Genomic DNA, 18,514 nt, shown 5'->3' with positions numbered 1-18,514 from the left:
TTTTGTCCTGGTGGGGTACCTTTGCATTGTCGAACTGCGAAACTAGACTCCGGCTTGCTTTTGCTTGCCCTGTCGTTGCTGCTACAATTGACTTGCTTCATTGACTTTTTGTATTCCATTAGTATGGTGGCTCTCCCTAATCTACATCACTGCCGTAACCCTGGTCAACATTACGATTATTCTGTGCTGGGTGGTCCGCTCCATGTTATCCTTTATTAGGTTGGTTTCGTGATTAGGAAGGGCTGGGGGTAAGTCGCACGACACTGATGGACTGCTGGTTTACCTGTCCGTTGCACTGATGCTTGTACTCTCGACATTGTGAAACTTTTAAATTTCCCCCTCCCCCCCCTTGTGGGTTTTTGCTGTATGTGAAGGTGTAGCACTGATTTGATAATTATTCATTTGCTGGTCGGGGGAGGGTCGTAGCCGAGTGTGTTTGTTCATATCCTCTGGCTCCTCCCTCACATCTTCTTTTTGTTTTATATTCCCTTTCCTCCTTCTTTTTGTCTCCTTATTCTACTTTCTTTCTTTACTATATTTCGGGTTTCGGATTAGGGCGACAGGCACGCTGTTTGGAGGGTAGGCCGTAGCCTTCTGCAGGGGTGCGGGGTGGGACGGGTGGGCGGGGTCTTTCAGATGTTTCCTTTTTTTTTTGGTTCTATGGCCCTTTTCTATCCCTTTATAGCGGTGCCGCTTCTGTCCTCGCTTCTCTGGCATGAGTGGGTTGGGGTCTGTCGCTATGCCACTTTTATCTGTTTCGATGCTCCGTCGCGACTGCCATACCCTTCTTCTCGCCAGCTCTCTACTTTCTTCTGTATTATTAGCCGCGGGATGCCTGGCCCGGGGTGGCGCCCATCTTGCAAGATTGTGTTTCTCCTTTTATGTTTCCTTTTCTTTGTTCCTCCTTCTTCCCCTTTCCCTGTTCTTGCCCTTATTGGTTTCCTCCCCTCTGTTTCCCCCCTATTTTTCCCCCTTTCCCTCCCCCCTCCCCTTCCCTCACCCCCCCCCCTTTTTTTCCCCAGGCTCGTATGGCGAGTAGGTTTCGATCGTGCAGTTTATCTGCTCCCCTTGCCTCCGTTAGCGTGTTATTGGGTGGGGGGCTTGAGGTGCTGGCAGTACTTGTATGCTTATCTACTATATTTTGCGTTTGTTTTGTGCTATGACCGACTCGTGTCTTCACGTCCCCCCTCCCTTCCCCCTCCTCTTCCCATTTTGGCGTGGGCGTATTTCTGGTTATTGTTTTTTCCGTATTTTATGAATCTGCCATGAGCCTTGTTCCTTATTATAAAATGGACCTCATTGATCCTGATATTGGGCCGTTAATGTCGCTTGTCCTTTCCTTAGCATTGTTTCCAATATGTTTGCCTGTCTGCCAGCTGGCCTTGTGTTGCTTATTTTGACTTTTGATCATTTTTTGAATTGTGGCCGGCCGGATTGGTTGTGGGCCCACGCATGTCTATCCTGTTGATGCAAATAAAGGTTTTAAAAAAAAATAAAAAATAAAGTCATACTCTTGCAAATTGATTTTCCATGCTTTTTCGCATCTCCGAATAAACAAGTCATACATAAAATTGTCTTTATTCTAGTATGTTCCACTTTTCCCCATCCTTTGAGTACATTTCCTTTCAGGTCATGATATACCGATGTTCCCTTGTTTTACCCATGTTATAGTTGATTCAAGTAATTGCTCCGGTTTATTAGTACGGTTTATTTGCACCTTACCTATGGTTCCTCTTTATGGGGATATATTTCACTGTGAAGTTCTAGTATGCTCTTTATTCTTCCCTGTCCTTTAGTCTCTCCTTACTAAGTCAAAATTCTGAAATTACTGCCTAGCATGTTCTTTGTTCTTACCTTACTGTAAGACTCATAAATGGTTGGCTTGGTCTATATCCTTTATGGATATGTTCTCTTTATGATTTTGGTTATCGACTGTTTGTTCATTGTAAACCTCATGTTTTCCGAGATCGAAGAATTTTAGATAAAGGTTTTCAAAACTTCTTGAGTTTGTGGTTATTATAAAAGTACAAATAGAATATATAAAGTATAAGTATTTTGGTGTCTGCCTTTTCTTTTACAGCTAGCTCCCTGATCCATTGTGGTCATTAGGTACCCGGAGCAGTGGAGTGGTACGTCGGGTACACTGAAAATGAAATAGGAAGGAAACTGGGATACTGGTAGTTAGAGCATAAGGTCACCTGATGAATGTATATGATAGAGTGAATTTTATGGGCCCGATACGTATATGGTAAAACGATTAGTCAGGTGACCTGCGCGCTCTATCAGTATTTTTCTGGTAGCCAGAGGATGGTTAGGGACTAGTTAAAGAAAATGGTTTTTAGAACTAGTTAAAGTTAGGTAGGACTAGTTAAGATAGGTAGGTAGATTGGATGCTGCTAAAAAGTTATTGCTGCTAATTGTGAAAATTTTGCTGCTAAACGCAATTGCAAATGTTTTATTGCTTTGAAAATTATGAAATATTTTAAACTGTTTTACTTGCTGCTATATTGATTTATGTTCTAACAAAACTCGTTAGTATTTGTTATATGTTGTCTGGAATCCCCGGGGAATTGAATAGCGAATGGTGAGGAGAATCCACTTTGTTTTGAGGTCATTGGCTTGAGGAAAATTGGTGCAGGTTAGGCAGAGCTGGAGGCACTAATTAGGGTTTTCTGAATGTATCTTTGAAAAATGATAGCAAAGAGTTCGCTGGCAAAACTTCTATTGTGACATAACCTAGTAAGGGTCACACGGGAGGAGTAGCAGGTTCATCTAAGCTTGATTGATCGCAAAGGAGTTCGCTAGTGAAACTTTAGACTTAGTATATATCCCGAAAAGAAGTGGATGAGTCAAAGAAGTAGCAGGTTCTCTAATGCTTGAGTGAAGGGCAGGCAGAAGAGATCTACTCGTAGTACATGAAAAGTAGACAAAAAGAAGTTTACTTGCAGTAAAACAAATCATTCCTGTCTAGACACTCGAGTACAGTGGCGAATGTTTCTACGTTGTAAATTAAATAACGCACTTGCACTTTAAGAAATAAAGTTTCCGTTACCTTGTAAAGGAGGGAGTCAGTTGCGGAGCTGCTCTGACGTCACTCTGTGCCGCGCTGGGATTGGTAGAAACAGCGGGTGTGTAGCGGAGCTAGTATTATAAAGGAGGGGTGAGTGCCGAAACGTGAGAACTCGCCTCACGGAAAGGCCGCGCACCCATTGGTCGAGACTATTTGAAATCGCGCATTTGATTGGTTGCGCGAAAATAGAAGACGCAATTAGATTGGGAGTGATTTTGTAAACAAAGTCGCTTGCGGAAAAGTATATGTGGCATTCGTATACTCCGGAGACTAGACCTGATCCAAGATATTTAGGGTTTGGAAAAGATCACTGGAAAGGTCGTAAAAGCGTTATGTACGGAGAAAAGAGGAAAATGACCTTAGTGAGCAAAGTAAAGAATTATTTCAAAAGAGACAAGCCTATCAAAACTAGAGAAGGAGTTGTCATTCCACCACCTAACACTCCCGCATCGTTCATGATGTTTGATAAAGGGTACCACTCTTGTGTGTGGTTGGAGAATTGGGTGGAATACACAAAAAATGACGGGATTTTAGCATTTCCGTTAGAAGGTACATTGGCAATGGCAGGATTCTGTTCAACCTGAGAACCCGAATGAATGATTTGCATCCCAAACCCAGACTAACTCAGTACGAAGCACTAGAGGAATGGGAGATAGAGGCTTTTGAGAGGGATAAGCCCCGAATGGATAAAGGGTTAACCAAATGGTATCCTAAAGTAAAACCTGAAACCCGAGCGAAAAAGATGAAACAATGGAGGCAGAATATGATAGTAGAAGGACTGTACCCTATGATGGCCCTAGAGGATCCCATGGGAGAGAAAAGGACCGAAAAGACTAAGCATCTGATAACCGGAGGGGATTCAGATGACGATTTACTGGATGATTTGTTCATGAAAAATCCACCTCCTTATAATGAAGGGTCCCGATCCTCTAGTGTAGGGGATGTTTGCCTGAGACCTCCTTACCCGGAAGGGTCTAGACCTGCAAATGTAAGAGACGGCTGTCAAATACCTCCTTATCAGAAGACGCAGAGACCTTTTAGTACAGGAAATCCGTTCATGAAACCTAATTATGGTGAGGGACCAAGTATGACGCATCCCACGGCCCTAACCCTGACACCGCAAATAATACCTGAAGTAAGTATGGAAAGAATATTACAGGAAGGAGAGCAAGAGGCATTAATTAAAAAGAGAACAGAAATAATTCAGAAAATTTCCCAGCTAAATACCAGTCCTGAAGCCTTGACAATCCCAGTAACTATTGAACCAGTCGTTCCTTTGTATGGGGATAAACAGGGGTGTCCCAAGACACCGATTATTACCCCAACTATAGTACAGCCCAGAAAAGAGCCCTTAATTGTAGATGATCAGGCAAGCGAATGCGAATCCGTAATTTCTTTGATGGATTTGCCAGTGAGAGAGCTGGAAAGGGGTTCCCAGAGAAAGAACACTCTTTTCAGTTCAGGAGAAGTGCAAATTGAATCCGCTTCTGGTACTAAACGTGCCACTGTAGTGACTTCTGAAGAAATCGAGAGATGGAGTCGAGAATTAGAGAAACCAAATTCTTCGCCAAAACCATTAGATATTTACAAATTGAGAATAGAAATGGAAGAACTGATGGCTGGAAATGTGGGGTTGGACAGACTGAATACCTTTTCTGAAGAAGAACTGCTGTTTATCTGTAAGAGTTTTACCCGTAATACCAGAGTGTTTCATGAGAAATTAACCGACACTGCAGCTAGTATGGGAATAGATATTTCGAAATCAAAGCCTTTACAGAAACCGTACAGAGCAGAGTTCTCAGACAAAGACCTGGAAAATATGAATGTGTCAGGAAAGAAGGTACAGATCAAAGAATTGTTGAACGTGTTGCAAAAATGGGGAGAACTCGAAAAGTGGAAAGCCAGGTGGGCAAAGAAAAAGGAAGAGGTTAGGTCAAAACAGATGGCTTCTGAGTTCGTCTTAAAAGAGGCAGACAAAGCAGAGGAATTATATCCCATGCGAGAAGTGCCAGGTGGGAAATATGTACATGTTCCATGGTCCCGACAGGATATTGTGTCATTTACCAATGATTTTCCAAAACTACGAGAGAAACCTGTGGATTGGTACAGGCAGGTAGAAAGGTTTGTGAAGGTACAAAAGTGCCTGTGGAAAGATCTGGATGGGTTTTTCGATATTGTAGTTCCTGTAGACTTGTGGACAGAATGTAAAATTGCGATTGGTTGGCCTAGTGAGGAATACGCGAGGGACCCTATTACCGGAGCTCCTTCTGATGAGGTAATGAAAAAATACCAGCAAGTAATGTTACATCTGAAAGGGAAGGTGCCTGCAAAAGAAACTGATTGGACCCGAATAGATAGAACTACCCAGGATAGGGATGAGACTGTGCATTATTATTATGAGAGACTGTTGCAGGTGTTCAAAACGTACAGTGGCATAGATAACATTGAAATGAAGGATATGACCCACTTCATTTACAGGTTTGTAAACGGTTTAAGACCTGAAATTTGTCAATGGATCAAAGACAATAAAATTTGTTTGCAGTCCAAGAAAATAGATGAGGTTTTGCGCAATGCAAAGTACTGCGAGGATGAGATGGCTGACAAACGAAAAGCCTTAAAGGAAAAAGTCATGTGGGCTCAAGTAAAATTAGCTGAGCAACAAGAAAAGCAGTTAGGTAAAATGAATAGTAATACCCAAAACCAAGGATCTGGGGGTGGAGGGAAGCCCAGAGTAAAAATGAGTCGAGAAGAAGCCAAAAAGAAATTTCCCTGTCACGGGCGCGGACAGATAGGGCACTGGAGAGACGAGTGTCCCTATGCGCAGAATAATAACCCCCAAACCACTGATTTAAATCCACAGACACAGAATGAAAAACCAAGAAAGACCCAGCCACAGGTAAAATCGAGTCAGTTGCCTCGAGCACCTAGACCGAATTTTAAGGGAAAAACACAGCAGGGTGAAGACATAGAAATTTGGGGAGGAAAGGAGGATAGAAATGCAGCAACTTCGCAATTTCTGTTGAGTGACACTTTCCTCTGTGATGAACCTTACTGACGGTGCCTGAGGGGGGAGGACAAGGAGTGCATACGTGGCGCCTCCTTGCCGGTAGACCAGTCAGGGCCATACATTGAAGGAAAGGTTGAAGGCACCTTTCTGTTGGACACTGGTGCTACCCGTTCTACTGTAAGAACAGCAGATGTTCCAAACCTACCCCTCTCGGGAGAAGCAATCCAAGTAGTAGGTGTATCTAATCAATTGATTAGTACCCCAGTTACTGAACCCATGGAGATTACAATAGGGAATTTCAGAGAAATGCACAGATTTGTTGTCTGTGATACCAGTCCTGTAAACTTATTAGGACGTGATTTGTTGTGTAAAATGAACTGTACCATCTTTTGCACACCAAAGGGCGTCGAAATTCAAACCCCAGACGAAGATGGAATATACAAATTAATGCTAATAAGACCTGACTCAGAAATTAAAAAACTGACCATACAAGACTTACCTGAAGAACTCCAACAGACAGTAAAACCTGAAGTATGGGATTTTACTGGAAAAGATGTAGGATTAATGGCAAATGTTGACCCAATAAAAATAGCCATAAAAGAAGATGCAGTTTACCCAAATACGAAACCATACAAAATGAGTGCAGAAGTGAAAGCAGGAGTTGCCATTGAAATAAAAAGATTGCTAGAAGCAAACATCATACAAGAAGTGTTGAGTAGCCCATGTAACTCACCGATAATTGGCATCAAGAAACCTAGTGGTAAGTACAGGGTAGTGCAAGACCTGAGAAAGGTAAACAAAATTGTTGTTCCTTGCTGTCCTATTGTTCCGAACCCAGCAGTGATCCTGTATCAGATTCCCTGGAATGCTGAGTGGTTTACTGTAATTGACTTGTGTCATGCATTTTTCTCGATCCCATTGCACCCAGACAGCAAATTTCTTTTCTCATTTGAATTCGACAGTCACGTGTTCGTTTGGAATCGCGTCCCTCAGGGGTATATAGAAAGCCCCTCAATCTTTAATCAGATTCTGAAAAAGTGCCTTGAATCTTTAGTCTTACCTTGAAACTCAGTTTTGGTGCAATATATAGACGACCTCTTGGTGGCGTCTAAGAGTCAGAAAGACTGTGTTGATGACACCATTGCCTTACTGAATCATCTAGGTGAAGGAGGACACAAAGTATCACCTGACAAACTACAGTTCTGTACCCATTCAGTAAAATATCTGGGACACCAGATATAGAAGGGTATCAGGAAAGTTACTTCAGAAAGAATTAGGATAATTCGAAACATGCAGTTACCTAATACTCAGAAAGAAATCAGAATGTTCCTTGGAGTTGTAGGATACTGTAGGCAATGGATTGTGGGATTTGCAGTCCTAACAAAACCATTGATAAAAATGACAAGGAAAGGAGCTAAAGACCCAGTGGAATGGGATGAGGAGAGCCTGATGGCGTTTACTAAATTGCGGGAATGTCTGTGTACAGCTCCCGCTTTAGGAATGCCTGATTATTCGAAAGAATTTGCACTGTTTTGTGATACAAGAGACAATTGTGCACTATCAGTCCTAACTCAAGAGCATGGCTTGACTAGACGTCCAGTAGCATACTTTTCTGCTACTCTGGATCCAGTGGCTGCTGGATTACCCGGATGTCTGAAAGCGGTAGCTGCAACTTGCATGAGTCTTGAACAGAGCGAATCCATTGTCATGGGACATCCTGTAACTGTGTATGTTCCACATGCAGTTGTAATCTTACTGACCAGAACTAAAACCCAGTATCTCACACCTAGTCGGCTGACTAAATATGAGAGGATTCTTGTAGGTGCTGCAAATGTAAACATTACTCGATGTAACATATTGAATCCAGCTACCCTATTACCAGAGACATTGATTGCAGAAGCAAAGGGAGAGGTTGAGCATGACTGCATTGACCTGACCGAGTTTAGTACCAAACCACATCCAGATATCAAAGAAATGCCCTTGCCTGTAGAAGATTATGAGCTGTTTGTAGATGGTTCATGTTTGAGCCATTAGAATGGAGGCCTAAGTGCTGCCTATGCTGTAGTCACAGTATCACGTGCTATAGAAGCATCCTATCTATTTGGAATAAAGTCTGCGCAAGTAGCCGAATTGATTGCATTGGCAAGAGCCTGTAAAATTGGAAAAACAAAAGAGTAACCGTATACACTGACAGTCAGTATGGTTACGGGGTTGTGCATGACTTCGGCCAATTGTGGCTGCAAAGAGAGTTCCTGACTTCTTCAGGTACTCCTATCAGAAATGGAAAGGTGGTACATGAATTACTGGAAGCAATCCAGTTACCAAAGGAATTGGCAGTGGTCAAATGTGCTGCTCACAAATCTGGCAATGACAATGTGACAGTAGGTAATAATTATGCTGACCAACTAGCCCAACATTGTGCAAGACATCAAATGTCAGTTAATATAAAATTGGGAGGGCATGGAAACAGCTGCCAACTTATGGTGTTTGAAGATGTGCCCACATGGGAGGAATTGAGAGAGTTGCAAGGTGCTGCAGGACCAAAGGAAAAGGGAAAATGGAGAAAGCTTGGTTGTCAACCAAGAAGCGAGGATGGTTTTATAGTTTGTCCTGATGGTATGCCTGTGTTGCCTAACAGTTTGCTTGCTCCTATGGCCAGATTAACACATGGAGATACACACATTGGTAGGGATGCCATGGTTCGTGTTTTTAAGCAAACATGGTTCAATCCGAATTTCAGGAAAGTAGCAGAGTCACTCTGCCAGAGGTGCCTGACATGTCATCAATACAATGATGGGAAGAAAACAGTAGTTGAGATAGGAAAAATTGGGAAATCAGGAGGTCCTTTTGCAAGATTACAGATTGACTTCATTCAGTTACCCCTTTGTAGAGGAATGAGATATGTCCTTGTCATTGTTTGCCTATTTTCAAAGTGGGTAGAGGCTTACCCGGCCAAGAAGAATGATGCCATCACTGTAGCCAAGTTGTTACTGCGAGAACTAATACCTAGGTATGGGGTCCCAGTCACAATTGAATCAGACAGAGGGGGGCATTTTCAGAATGAAATAATCGATCAAATCTGTGAAGGATTCAAAATTACTCAAAAACTGCACTGTGCATATCATCCAGAGGCTTCCGGAGTGGTGGAACAAATAAATGGCACTATCAAGGCGAGATTAGGGAAGATGTGTGAATCTACTGGCATGAACTGGATAGAGGCTTTACCTCTTGTCCTGATTGGAATCCGAAGTATTCCAGACTGAAATACAGGCCTGAATCCCCATGAGATCCTGATGGGAAGAGTAATGAGACAAGCATGGGTACCAGGACACAAACTGATAAGCATTTCTGATGATTTGGTACTTGAGTACTGCAAGCAACTGGGTGACCAAGTGCGTTCTATCTCTCACCAGATTGGGGAAGATGCCGTCGCCAATCCAGCAACTCCAGTCCATAAATTGATTCCAGGCGATTGGGTGGTACTCAAGAAACACACTCGATCGAATTGCCTTGCACCGAAGTGGGGAAAGCCAAGACAGGTGATCCTGGTGACCACGACCGCGGTGAAGTGTGCCGGAGTACCAAAGTGGATCCATGCCAGTCATACGAAGAAGTTGACCGACGAAGAGAGAACTGACGCTGAAGGTTGTGCAGCTGAGGGGTCTCCAGATGTTGGTCCTGAAGTAGCTGATGATGAACAACCGAGCACCAGTCAAAATGACTGGATCCCAGTGATCGACCTGACTATTGATCCGATAAGAACCAGAAGCAAGACATATGCAGACAGAGAGAGGGATAGTGAGGAAGAGACAGGAATAGAAGGAGAAAATCAGGTAATCGAAATTCATGTTAAATCTGATGAGGAAGAAAATCACATAGGGACAGAACAGGTTATCGACACACCTCCAAGAACTCCTGAGCTTGAAAAGGGACAGATAGAAATTAGGGCGAAAGTTCAAGCGGAAGAAAATCAAGGGTTTGAAGTGCTTGAACAGGACCAGATAGAAATAGACGAATGTGTTCAGGATACAGGAAACGAAACATCAAAAAGTCAAATTCAGTATACACCTGAACAAGGACAGCTTAGCAACCAGGCAGAAGAAACTGAAATAAGACCTGGGACTAGTCAGATAGAAAGTGAAAAGGAGACAGAAGCAGAAGTGCCACAACTGAACGAAAATAAAAGAGCTTTAGACGAAAGCCCAACAACAGTGCCAGTTAAAAGACTCAAGAAGAAAAATACAGAACCAAGGTACATCAAAAGACTGAGACTAAGACTGAAAACTGTAGAAGAGAAGCTTGAGCAAAGGAAACAAGCTTTCAATAAAACAGAGCCACCTGGAGAAAGCAATAAGCGAAGAAGTGCACGAATAAAAATACTGAACGAAAAGTATCAGGATCCTGAATGGACTTACTTGGTGTTGGAGGAATTTGAGGATCTTGAGATAAGTGACGAAAGTGATGAAGAACAGACTACTGACCAGTCTGCCGAAGAAGACAAACCAACCTGAAATTGCCCAGTGTAAGCTACCTGTGCAAAGTTACAAAGAGGGGTTGAAAAGCTTCTTGTGAGCGAAAAATGTCTGATTCAAATGTGAATGGAGGACCAAGACGAAGTTGTTGTAAAACATGCTGCCAAGTATGTTTATGTAGTGTAGCAATAGTACTGATCCTTTGGATAGGTCTAACAATCACACTTCCTTCTATGATGAGCAAGAACCCAAGTCTGTACCCAAATAATAATTTACCTGACGACACTGTAGAATCACATACTAGAAAGACACCACGAAGAGTAGACTCGCTGGACAAACCTACTTAGTTTAAGACGAAGACAATTAAACTTAGAAGCACCAGATGAGGAAGAATTACACTTTAACAAAATTAAGAACAAGACGCATTTGAACGTTTTCGCAAACCTGTTATTGCATTATGTAGAAACTATGGAAATAGACGAATGTTATGTCTGCATGAAGCTACCTACTTCTGTAGCTGAAGGCGTGACTTATCATCACTTGCCCTTAACATATGGAATTTCCTGTAGTATATTAACTAGTTTATTTTATAAAAGAGGACCATTACAGTATTACTATTCAAACTCTGACGTGACATTTTCTGAACTCCCTGTTCGACGAAACCTGAACTCTGTACAGACGAAGAGAGATGTAGCTAAGTTCATGAGTGATTATTTTCTAACTGTAGGAAAAATTAATATAGATAATGCACATAAAAATAACCTGACCTGTTCTTTACATGAGAAGGAAAAGGAGTTTCTGGACATGGTAGAGAAAAGAAGAGAGAGTTTCCAAAAGAAAGCCAAAGACAGGAACCATAAAGTTCCTAAATGGGCAGAAAATATAGGGAGCACCTCAAATGGTGGAGCAAATGCTGCTATGATCCTTGACTTCGAAAAGAAGGGGAAGCTCTGTCTAAAAAGGGAGATGACTAGTTATTATAACAATGTTTTCATTGGTTCCAGTGAATGCGAACATAATTACAAGGTAATTGGAGGGTGGGGTTTCAAAGATGGGACAGAGCCGGTGTTTCCTGGAATTTATTTTATTTGTGGGAACAAGGCTTACTTCAAATTACCCGACCATTGGTACGGGAGTTGCTATTTTGGTATTGTCTTCCCGAAGATATACCATGTGGGGAAAATCACTGGAAGCGCTGAAGAAACTAACAAAATAGTATGCATTAAAAGAGAAACTGCCGGTGAGATTGTAGGAGATATTTTTAGTGCAATAATACCTGCAGTGGGAGTGGTTCTGAACACACACAAAATTTGCAAATTGTCTACAGTAGTAGATCGGTTATCTACCGACACTGCTGGAGGGTTCCTGATGGTCAATACCGAAATGGTTGCGATCAGATCAATGGTTTTACAGAACCGACTTGCCCTTGATACTCTATTAGCGAAAGAGGGCGGAGTCGGCAGAATGTTGAAAGCGCTACATTGTTGCACTTACATACCTGATAAAAGTGTGGTAATCCAAAGGTATGTAAGGAACATTACAAATTTGGAAAAGGAACTCAAACCACTGGAGGTTGACAGTGCCTGGAAGAGACTTACTGATGGTCTCTCCGCTGTAGGTCATTGGTTTGCAAATTTAGGTAGAGGTTTGGTATATAAGGTACTGATGCCAATTGCCGGAATAGGTTTTTTCATATTCCTCATATTTGACTGTTGCAAATGTCGCAAACACCAAAAGAAATATACTGTGAACAGGAGAGGCATGAAACGGAGTGTGGATGAGCTTGAATTGGAGGAAATGAATAATCAAATTTATAAAAGGGTGAAAAATTCTCACCCTAACAAAGAAACGAAAGAAAAATTTTATAGAATGTTGGAAGAGATGGAATTGGGCAAAATGTGAGAAAGTTGTCATCTGATTCTATTGGTTTTGTGATGATAGTAAATATCATCAAAGAGGGGATTGATGGAGCAAGAATTCGCACGTTACGCGGCTTGCTTGTATCAAGAACCTCGAATAACAATAATGAGATATAACCAACATGTTCGTCTTACTAATTTCCCTTTTATGCTGACATTTGGGGTATCCGAGAGATGCTTGCTTATGTATGTATTAACCTTAACAACGCTTGTCATTAAAAATGGGCGCTGCCTGGCGGGGTTTCGTCTGCGCATGCGTCGGTCACAATCACGTGATGTGACGTACTCGCAGTTCTGGTGGGAATCTTTTGCACTTGCGCACTAGCATTAAGATGGCCGCTTTGTTTTCTCTACATGCCGAAGCTTGCGCTGCTGCTTTTGCGCTACTGTTTGTATGCATCTAATACTAATGCTATAGTTATTATAAAGTAAGGGGTATAGAGTAGCAATTCATGGTATACAGTGTAATCATTTATTTCTGTGTTTTAATTTGTTTCCGCTTACTTTTCATGTACCGCGTTCTTGAGGGTCTGGGAGACACTCGTGAATCCATCTTGAACAACCTTTCTGCGCATGACAGTCTTCTGCCTGTGGCATTGAATCCCTGCCAACCAGAGGTCTCAGCCAAGATGTGCCTGGGAAGATGCACCCTCACCTAGCAGAAGAAGCTAAACTGTCCTACAAATCCAACAAATGTATTTTATTCATTGTATTCCGTAGAGTATGTCATGGGAACCCCAAAATCAATAGGCGGTCCCAGAATATGTTAATATAGGCTTGTAGAAGTGAAATGTGATTGGTGTGTTGACCTATCCTACTTATGGACCAATCGGAATTGGGGATTCTGACACTTGCAACATTTGGGGGGTGGTACACTGACCCGAAAACAGTATAACTAGCCTAGGTTTAGCTAGAGAATTTGTCTGACTTGTCCGAATAACTGACCTGTCACTGACCCAACGCACTCAATAGGTGACTTGATACAGAGGGCTGCGGAGCACTCTGTCCAAAATTTCCATAGACTCAAGTGTTTTGTTAAAGAAACCTTAAGTGCTGGCGGAGCACTTTGCTGGGGGGATCGATAACCCAATCGGGGTTCTGACTGATAGCTGCAGAGAGGGTGGAGCGCAGGCGTTGCTTCCGAACTGCGGGTGCTGGTCGTGCCTTGGTGGTCCTGTCCTGATCCTAATTTGGGTTTCCTGTCCTGTCCTGGGGTGTCCATTCTGCACCTGCTGGTCTATTGGCGACTGTCCTTCCTTGGGGTTCTTCCCGTCCTTAACTGACCCGTGGCCAGGGTTGGTCTTCACACGACTTTAGGTAAATATAGTGCTGAAAAGTCTACTCTGCACCTCCTATATTTTCCTTTCTTTGCTTTAATAAAGTCATACTCTTGCAAATTGATTTTCCATGCTTTTTCGCATCTCCGAATAAACAAGTCATACATAAAATTGTCTTTATTCTAGTATGTTCCACTTTTCCCCATCCTTTGAGTACATTTCCTTTCAGGTCATGATATACCGATGTTCCCTTGTTTTACCCATGTTATAGTTGATTCAAGTAATTGCTCCGGTTTATTAGTACGGTTTATTTGCACCTTACCTATGGTTCCTCTTTATGGGGATATATTTCACTGTGAAGTTCTAGTATGCTCTTTATTCTTCCCCGTCCTTTAGTCTCTCCTTACTAAGTCAAAATTCTGAAATTACTGCCTAGCATGTTCTTTGTTCTTACCTTACTGTAAGACTCATAAATGGTTGGCTTGGTCTATTTCCTTTATGGATATGTTCTCTTTATGATTTTGGTTATCGACTGTGTGTTCATTGTAAACCTCATGTTTCCGAGATCGAAGAATTTTAGATAAAGGTTTTCAAAACTTCTTGAGTTTGTGGTTATTATAAAAGTACAAATAGAATATATAAAGTATAAGTATTTTGGTGTCTGCCTTTTCTTTTACAGCTAGCTCCTTGATCCATTGTGGTCATTAGGTACCGCTAGCAGTGGAGTGGTACGTCGGGTACACTGTAAATGAAATAGGAAGGAAACTGGGATACTGGTAGTTAGAGCGTAAGGTCACCTGATGAATGTATATGATAGAGTGAATTTTATGGGCCCGATACGTATATGGTAAAACGATTAGTCAGGTGACCTGCGCGCTCTATCAGTAATACAGGGCTATGAAAGCTTTAGGATGCAGTTTTTGGCACATGAAGGGGAGCTAATATATATACGTATGTGGTCATTCAGGTACACTTGGTGCTGGAAATCAGTGTTCAAGCCTATGAGTCGTGTTCACATCCTGTTATTGAAGAGAAATTATATAATCTACGCCTGCCTGAAATGTACTGTAAATACGGTGCTCATGTAAATTGCTGATATAGTTTTAGGTCGACTTTGTGCTATATAAATATGCACACACTCCTTTTTTTCTCCGTAAACATTATTTTCTATTCAAATCTTTTTTAAAGTGTTTTCCCAAATTCTTATTATTATTAGAGGGCATGATTTACTTTCAGATAAAGTAGAATAGAAGTGCTACTACAAACACTCCCTCACTACTTCATCTCTCTTTTTTGTTTTTTGCATTTCTTTTCAATTACTCTTTATGAAAACATTGTGACTGTTAAAAAAGATTATTTTATTATTTGTTAATTGACATTAATATTTGTTTCCATATTTACTGCTTGCAACGATAAACCTCCAGTTCTTCATGAGTGAAAATAGGTCACAGTACTACACAATATACATACTGATAAACTCATTTTCACTCAAGAAGAAAAAGAAAATTACTTGATCATTTTTTTTTGATTTGTATATATTTCAAACCTTCTTTTTTCTACGTCTTTGTAGTATTTTCAATTTGCGATGATAATACATAAACTGTTCTTACGTCCTTTCGTTTCTAAAGTACAATTATACTTTTACACACTACATTTAGAAAGCATAATAATATACTTGCATTAGAAAAATATATAAAGCATAAACTTATACTATTAATTTACCTCTCTTTAAAATTCTTTTCTCCTTCCATCGACATACATCCAACTCCTCTGGAGGGAGCATAATGTTTTATATATTACAATATATACATTAACATTATGTTCCCTCTGTGGAAATGGACAATAAACTGAAGATGAATCCGACGATCGTAAACTTTATCTTGCTTGTAGTTTGGTCACCCATAATTAAATCACAGAAACTAAAGTAATCATCCTACGGGTGTGGTTTATATACGTTTTGGTTATTGAAGTCACTATGGAACCAATTTAGTGCTCCTCCCATTTTTTGTCACGTTTTTCAGTTGACACATGCTCACATTTCCACTGTTTAACTTGCGCACGTGTTTTTGTAAAAGTGAAACTTGTTAAATAGTTTTAGTTTTGTTTTATATCCTCATACATATTCGGTCTTTCTTTTTCTTTTAATTCTTTCTCTCTTTTATTATACGAGTATTAAAATAAATATCTTTGTATTTATTTTTGTATAACAAGTGTACTTATTAGTAACTGCGTACAGGGTCTGTCCACAATTTTAATACACTTCCCCATCCAAAACCCGTTATCTTTACTTTTTTTAAAAAGGTGCTATTCGTTTTTTTTTATTTATTCGAGTATTAAAATAAATACATTATTGTTGATGTGCGACTTCCTTCACTTATACACAGCTGATTTCCACATCTCTGAACATCTGGAGCTACCTGGTGGGCTAGGTGGCCCCCAGGGACCCACAGTATTGAGGAGGAATTAATTCTCCAACTAAAAACACGCCACAGGGCATGTTTGCAGACATGTCACCTCAGGCCATGTCCCCGTCTTTCACCACTGTACCCCGTTGCGGGTTTTAAGTTGGGGAATTAATTGCAGACAGGTGTTCAGAGGCTACGCCGCTTTTTACACCTCTCTGCAACACAGCTCTGTGGTGCTTCTTGGAGGTACCTAGTGGGCTACTTTGACCCTAGGGACCCTCTAAACTCAGCCGAACTAAGAATTCTGATTTACTCACCTGTTATCAGGAGATACCTCAGTGCTGCACCTTTTAGCCCAGTACTGATCCTGAAAAGTAATTCTAACCGTACTTACTAGTGACTCAAATTTCCTTCCGTGGGCTAACATTGACTGGTTTCACTTGGAAATTCTTCTAAGTGTGGAGTTTTCAAACTTTAAAATATTGACCTAAAATCATTCGAACAACGAATTCCGATTTACTCACCTGTTATCAGGAGAGAATCCAGTGCTTCATCTTTTAGCCCAGCACTGACCTTGAAAGGTAATTCTAAGCGTACTTACCAGTAACTTCTATTTCTTTCCATAGGAACCCATTGTCTGGTTTTCACAAGAAAAGTTTTTAGGTGTCTATTTTCACAAACTACAAATATTCCTTAAAAATCACCTGTATAACTTTAACGCATTCTTTAACTGTTTACATGAGATGCACCAGTGCTAGATCCAGGATCCACCACTGAGTAAGAAAAAGTAAGTATAACACTATTTACTTGCTAAGTGAATTTCCTTCCATAGGATAACATCGGTGATTCTGTGAGAGTCTCAACTTTTAAAATAGAATAATATTCCTTAAAAATCACTAATATAACCAAAACAATTTTAATCAACTGTTTACAGGAGATGTCCCAGGACTGAATCTAGGATCCAGTCCTGTGGTTACAAAAGTAATCCATAAAGTAACTAATTGCATTTATTTAGAAATTCCCATTGAGCTCAATGTTGCATTGTGTTTGAAATTGTGTTGCCCATTGCAACAACTGTAACTACTGTACTTAAAACTCTATTGCCTATTTGCAAAGTATTTAAACAAAATTAATTGGTTCTGAGAAAGTATATTTTGTAATGTAATGTATAATGTAATTATAATGTAATTTAAAAAATAAAATATCTCCAAATAAATAGTTTAAAAAAGTGTAGTAAATCAGTATAAAAAGCAAATGTAACAATTGATACATTTAAAAATTGTCATTTACAATACCTTTGAAATTCAGTGAAAAAAACATAGGTTTCAGGCATGTTAAAGTTAGGAATTAGCATTTAAAAAACCTTAGAAATTCACAGAAAAAAACATAGGTTTTAGCGGTGTTATAGTTAGCTGGACACTTCACTCGTACAAAACCATTGAAATTCCTTCATTATAGTTAGTTCTGCTGACTATAACTCGCGCGCCCGCAATCCACTGCTGATGATGTCACATATTACATCATTCATGACACTGTCAGTGACCTCACTGTCTGGGCATACTCTGCCAACTTAGTGCAAACATGCAAACACAAGGAGATGAAGGACGGAGCGTTGACACTTTTCAGACACTCACCCTCAGTCACAGATCTGGGTTGAATACATCATCATTCTTTAGCTCACTTCGCCACCTCAGTTGAGACCCAGCTATATGCCAATTAGGCTTGACCCTGTGCCTCATGGGAACAGTCCAGCCCAAAATGCCAAGCCAGTTCTTCCCTGAACCGGCAACAAACATCCTGGCACCAGTTTCTGGGTAACACCCTTCATCAGCCAGGCCAGCTTGAACCCAGTGGCAAAGTGAGCAGGTGACCCATGTCTGAGCATACCCTTTGTGCAGAGTGCACTCCCAACAAGCCTTTAATATTTGGTGACAGAACAATTGCGGTAAATAAAATATGGACAGCAACATGCCTTGCCTGACTTGTTTTAAACATAAATGTCCTTTTTCAAAGGCAGCATGCCCCCAGCAGTTTTCATTCCATCGATCCTCCTATTAAAATTACCCCAATTAAATACATCCTGCCCATGTGGGCCTCTTAAACTGCATATATACACCGAGGAAGGCGGTAACGCTGAAACGCGTCTCTCAGCAGGGGGAGAGGGTTCCTGCACCCGTATTAAAAATGCCTTCACAAGAATTCCCGTGAGTGCCGTCTATTGTTTGGGCCAGGATTGCTGCGACAGTGTGAACATATATATATTCACTGAAAAAACCATAGGTTATAGACCATATATAGTTAGGAATTAGCATTTAAAAAACCTTATTTTACTCACACAAAACCATTGAAATTCCATATATAGTT

The sequence above is a fragment of the Lissotriton helveticus genome, chromosome 6 (assembly GCF_964261635.1).
Source record: "Lissotriton helveticus chromosome 6, aLisHel1.1, whole genome shotgun sequence".
Classification (NCBI taxonomy): Eukaryota; Metazoa; Chordata; class Amphibia; order Caudata; family Salamandridae; genus Lissotriton; species Lissotriton helveticus.
The sequence above is the reverse complement of the archived record's forward strand: the minus strand, read 5'-3'. Positions refer to the sequence as shown.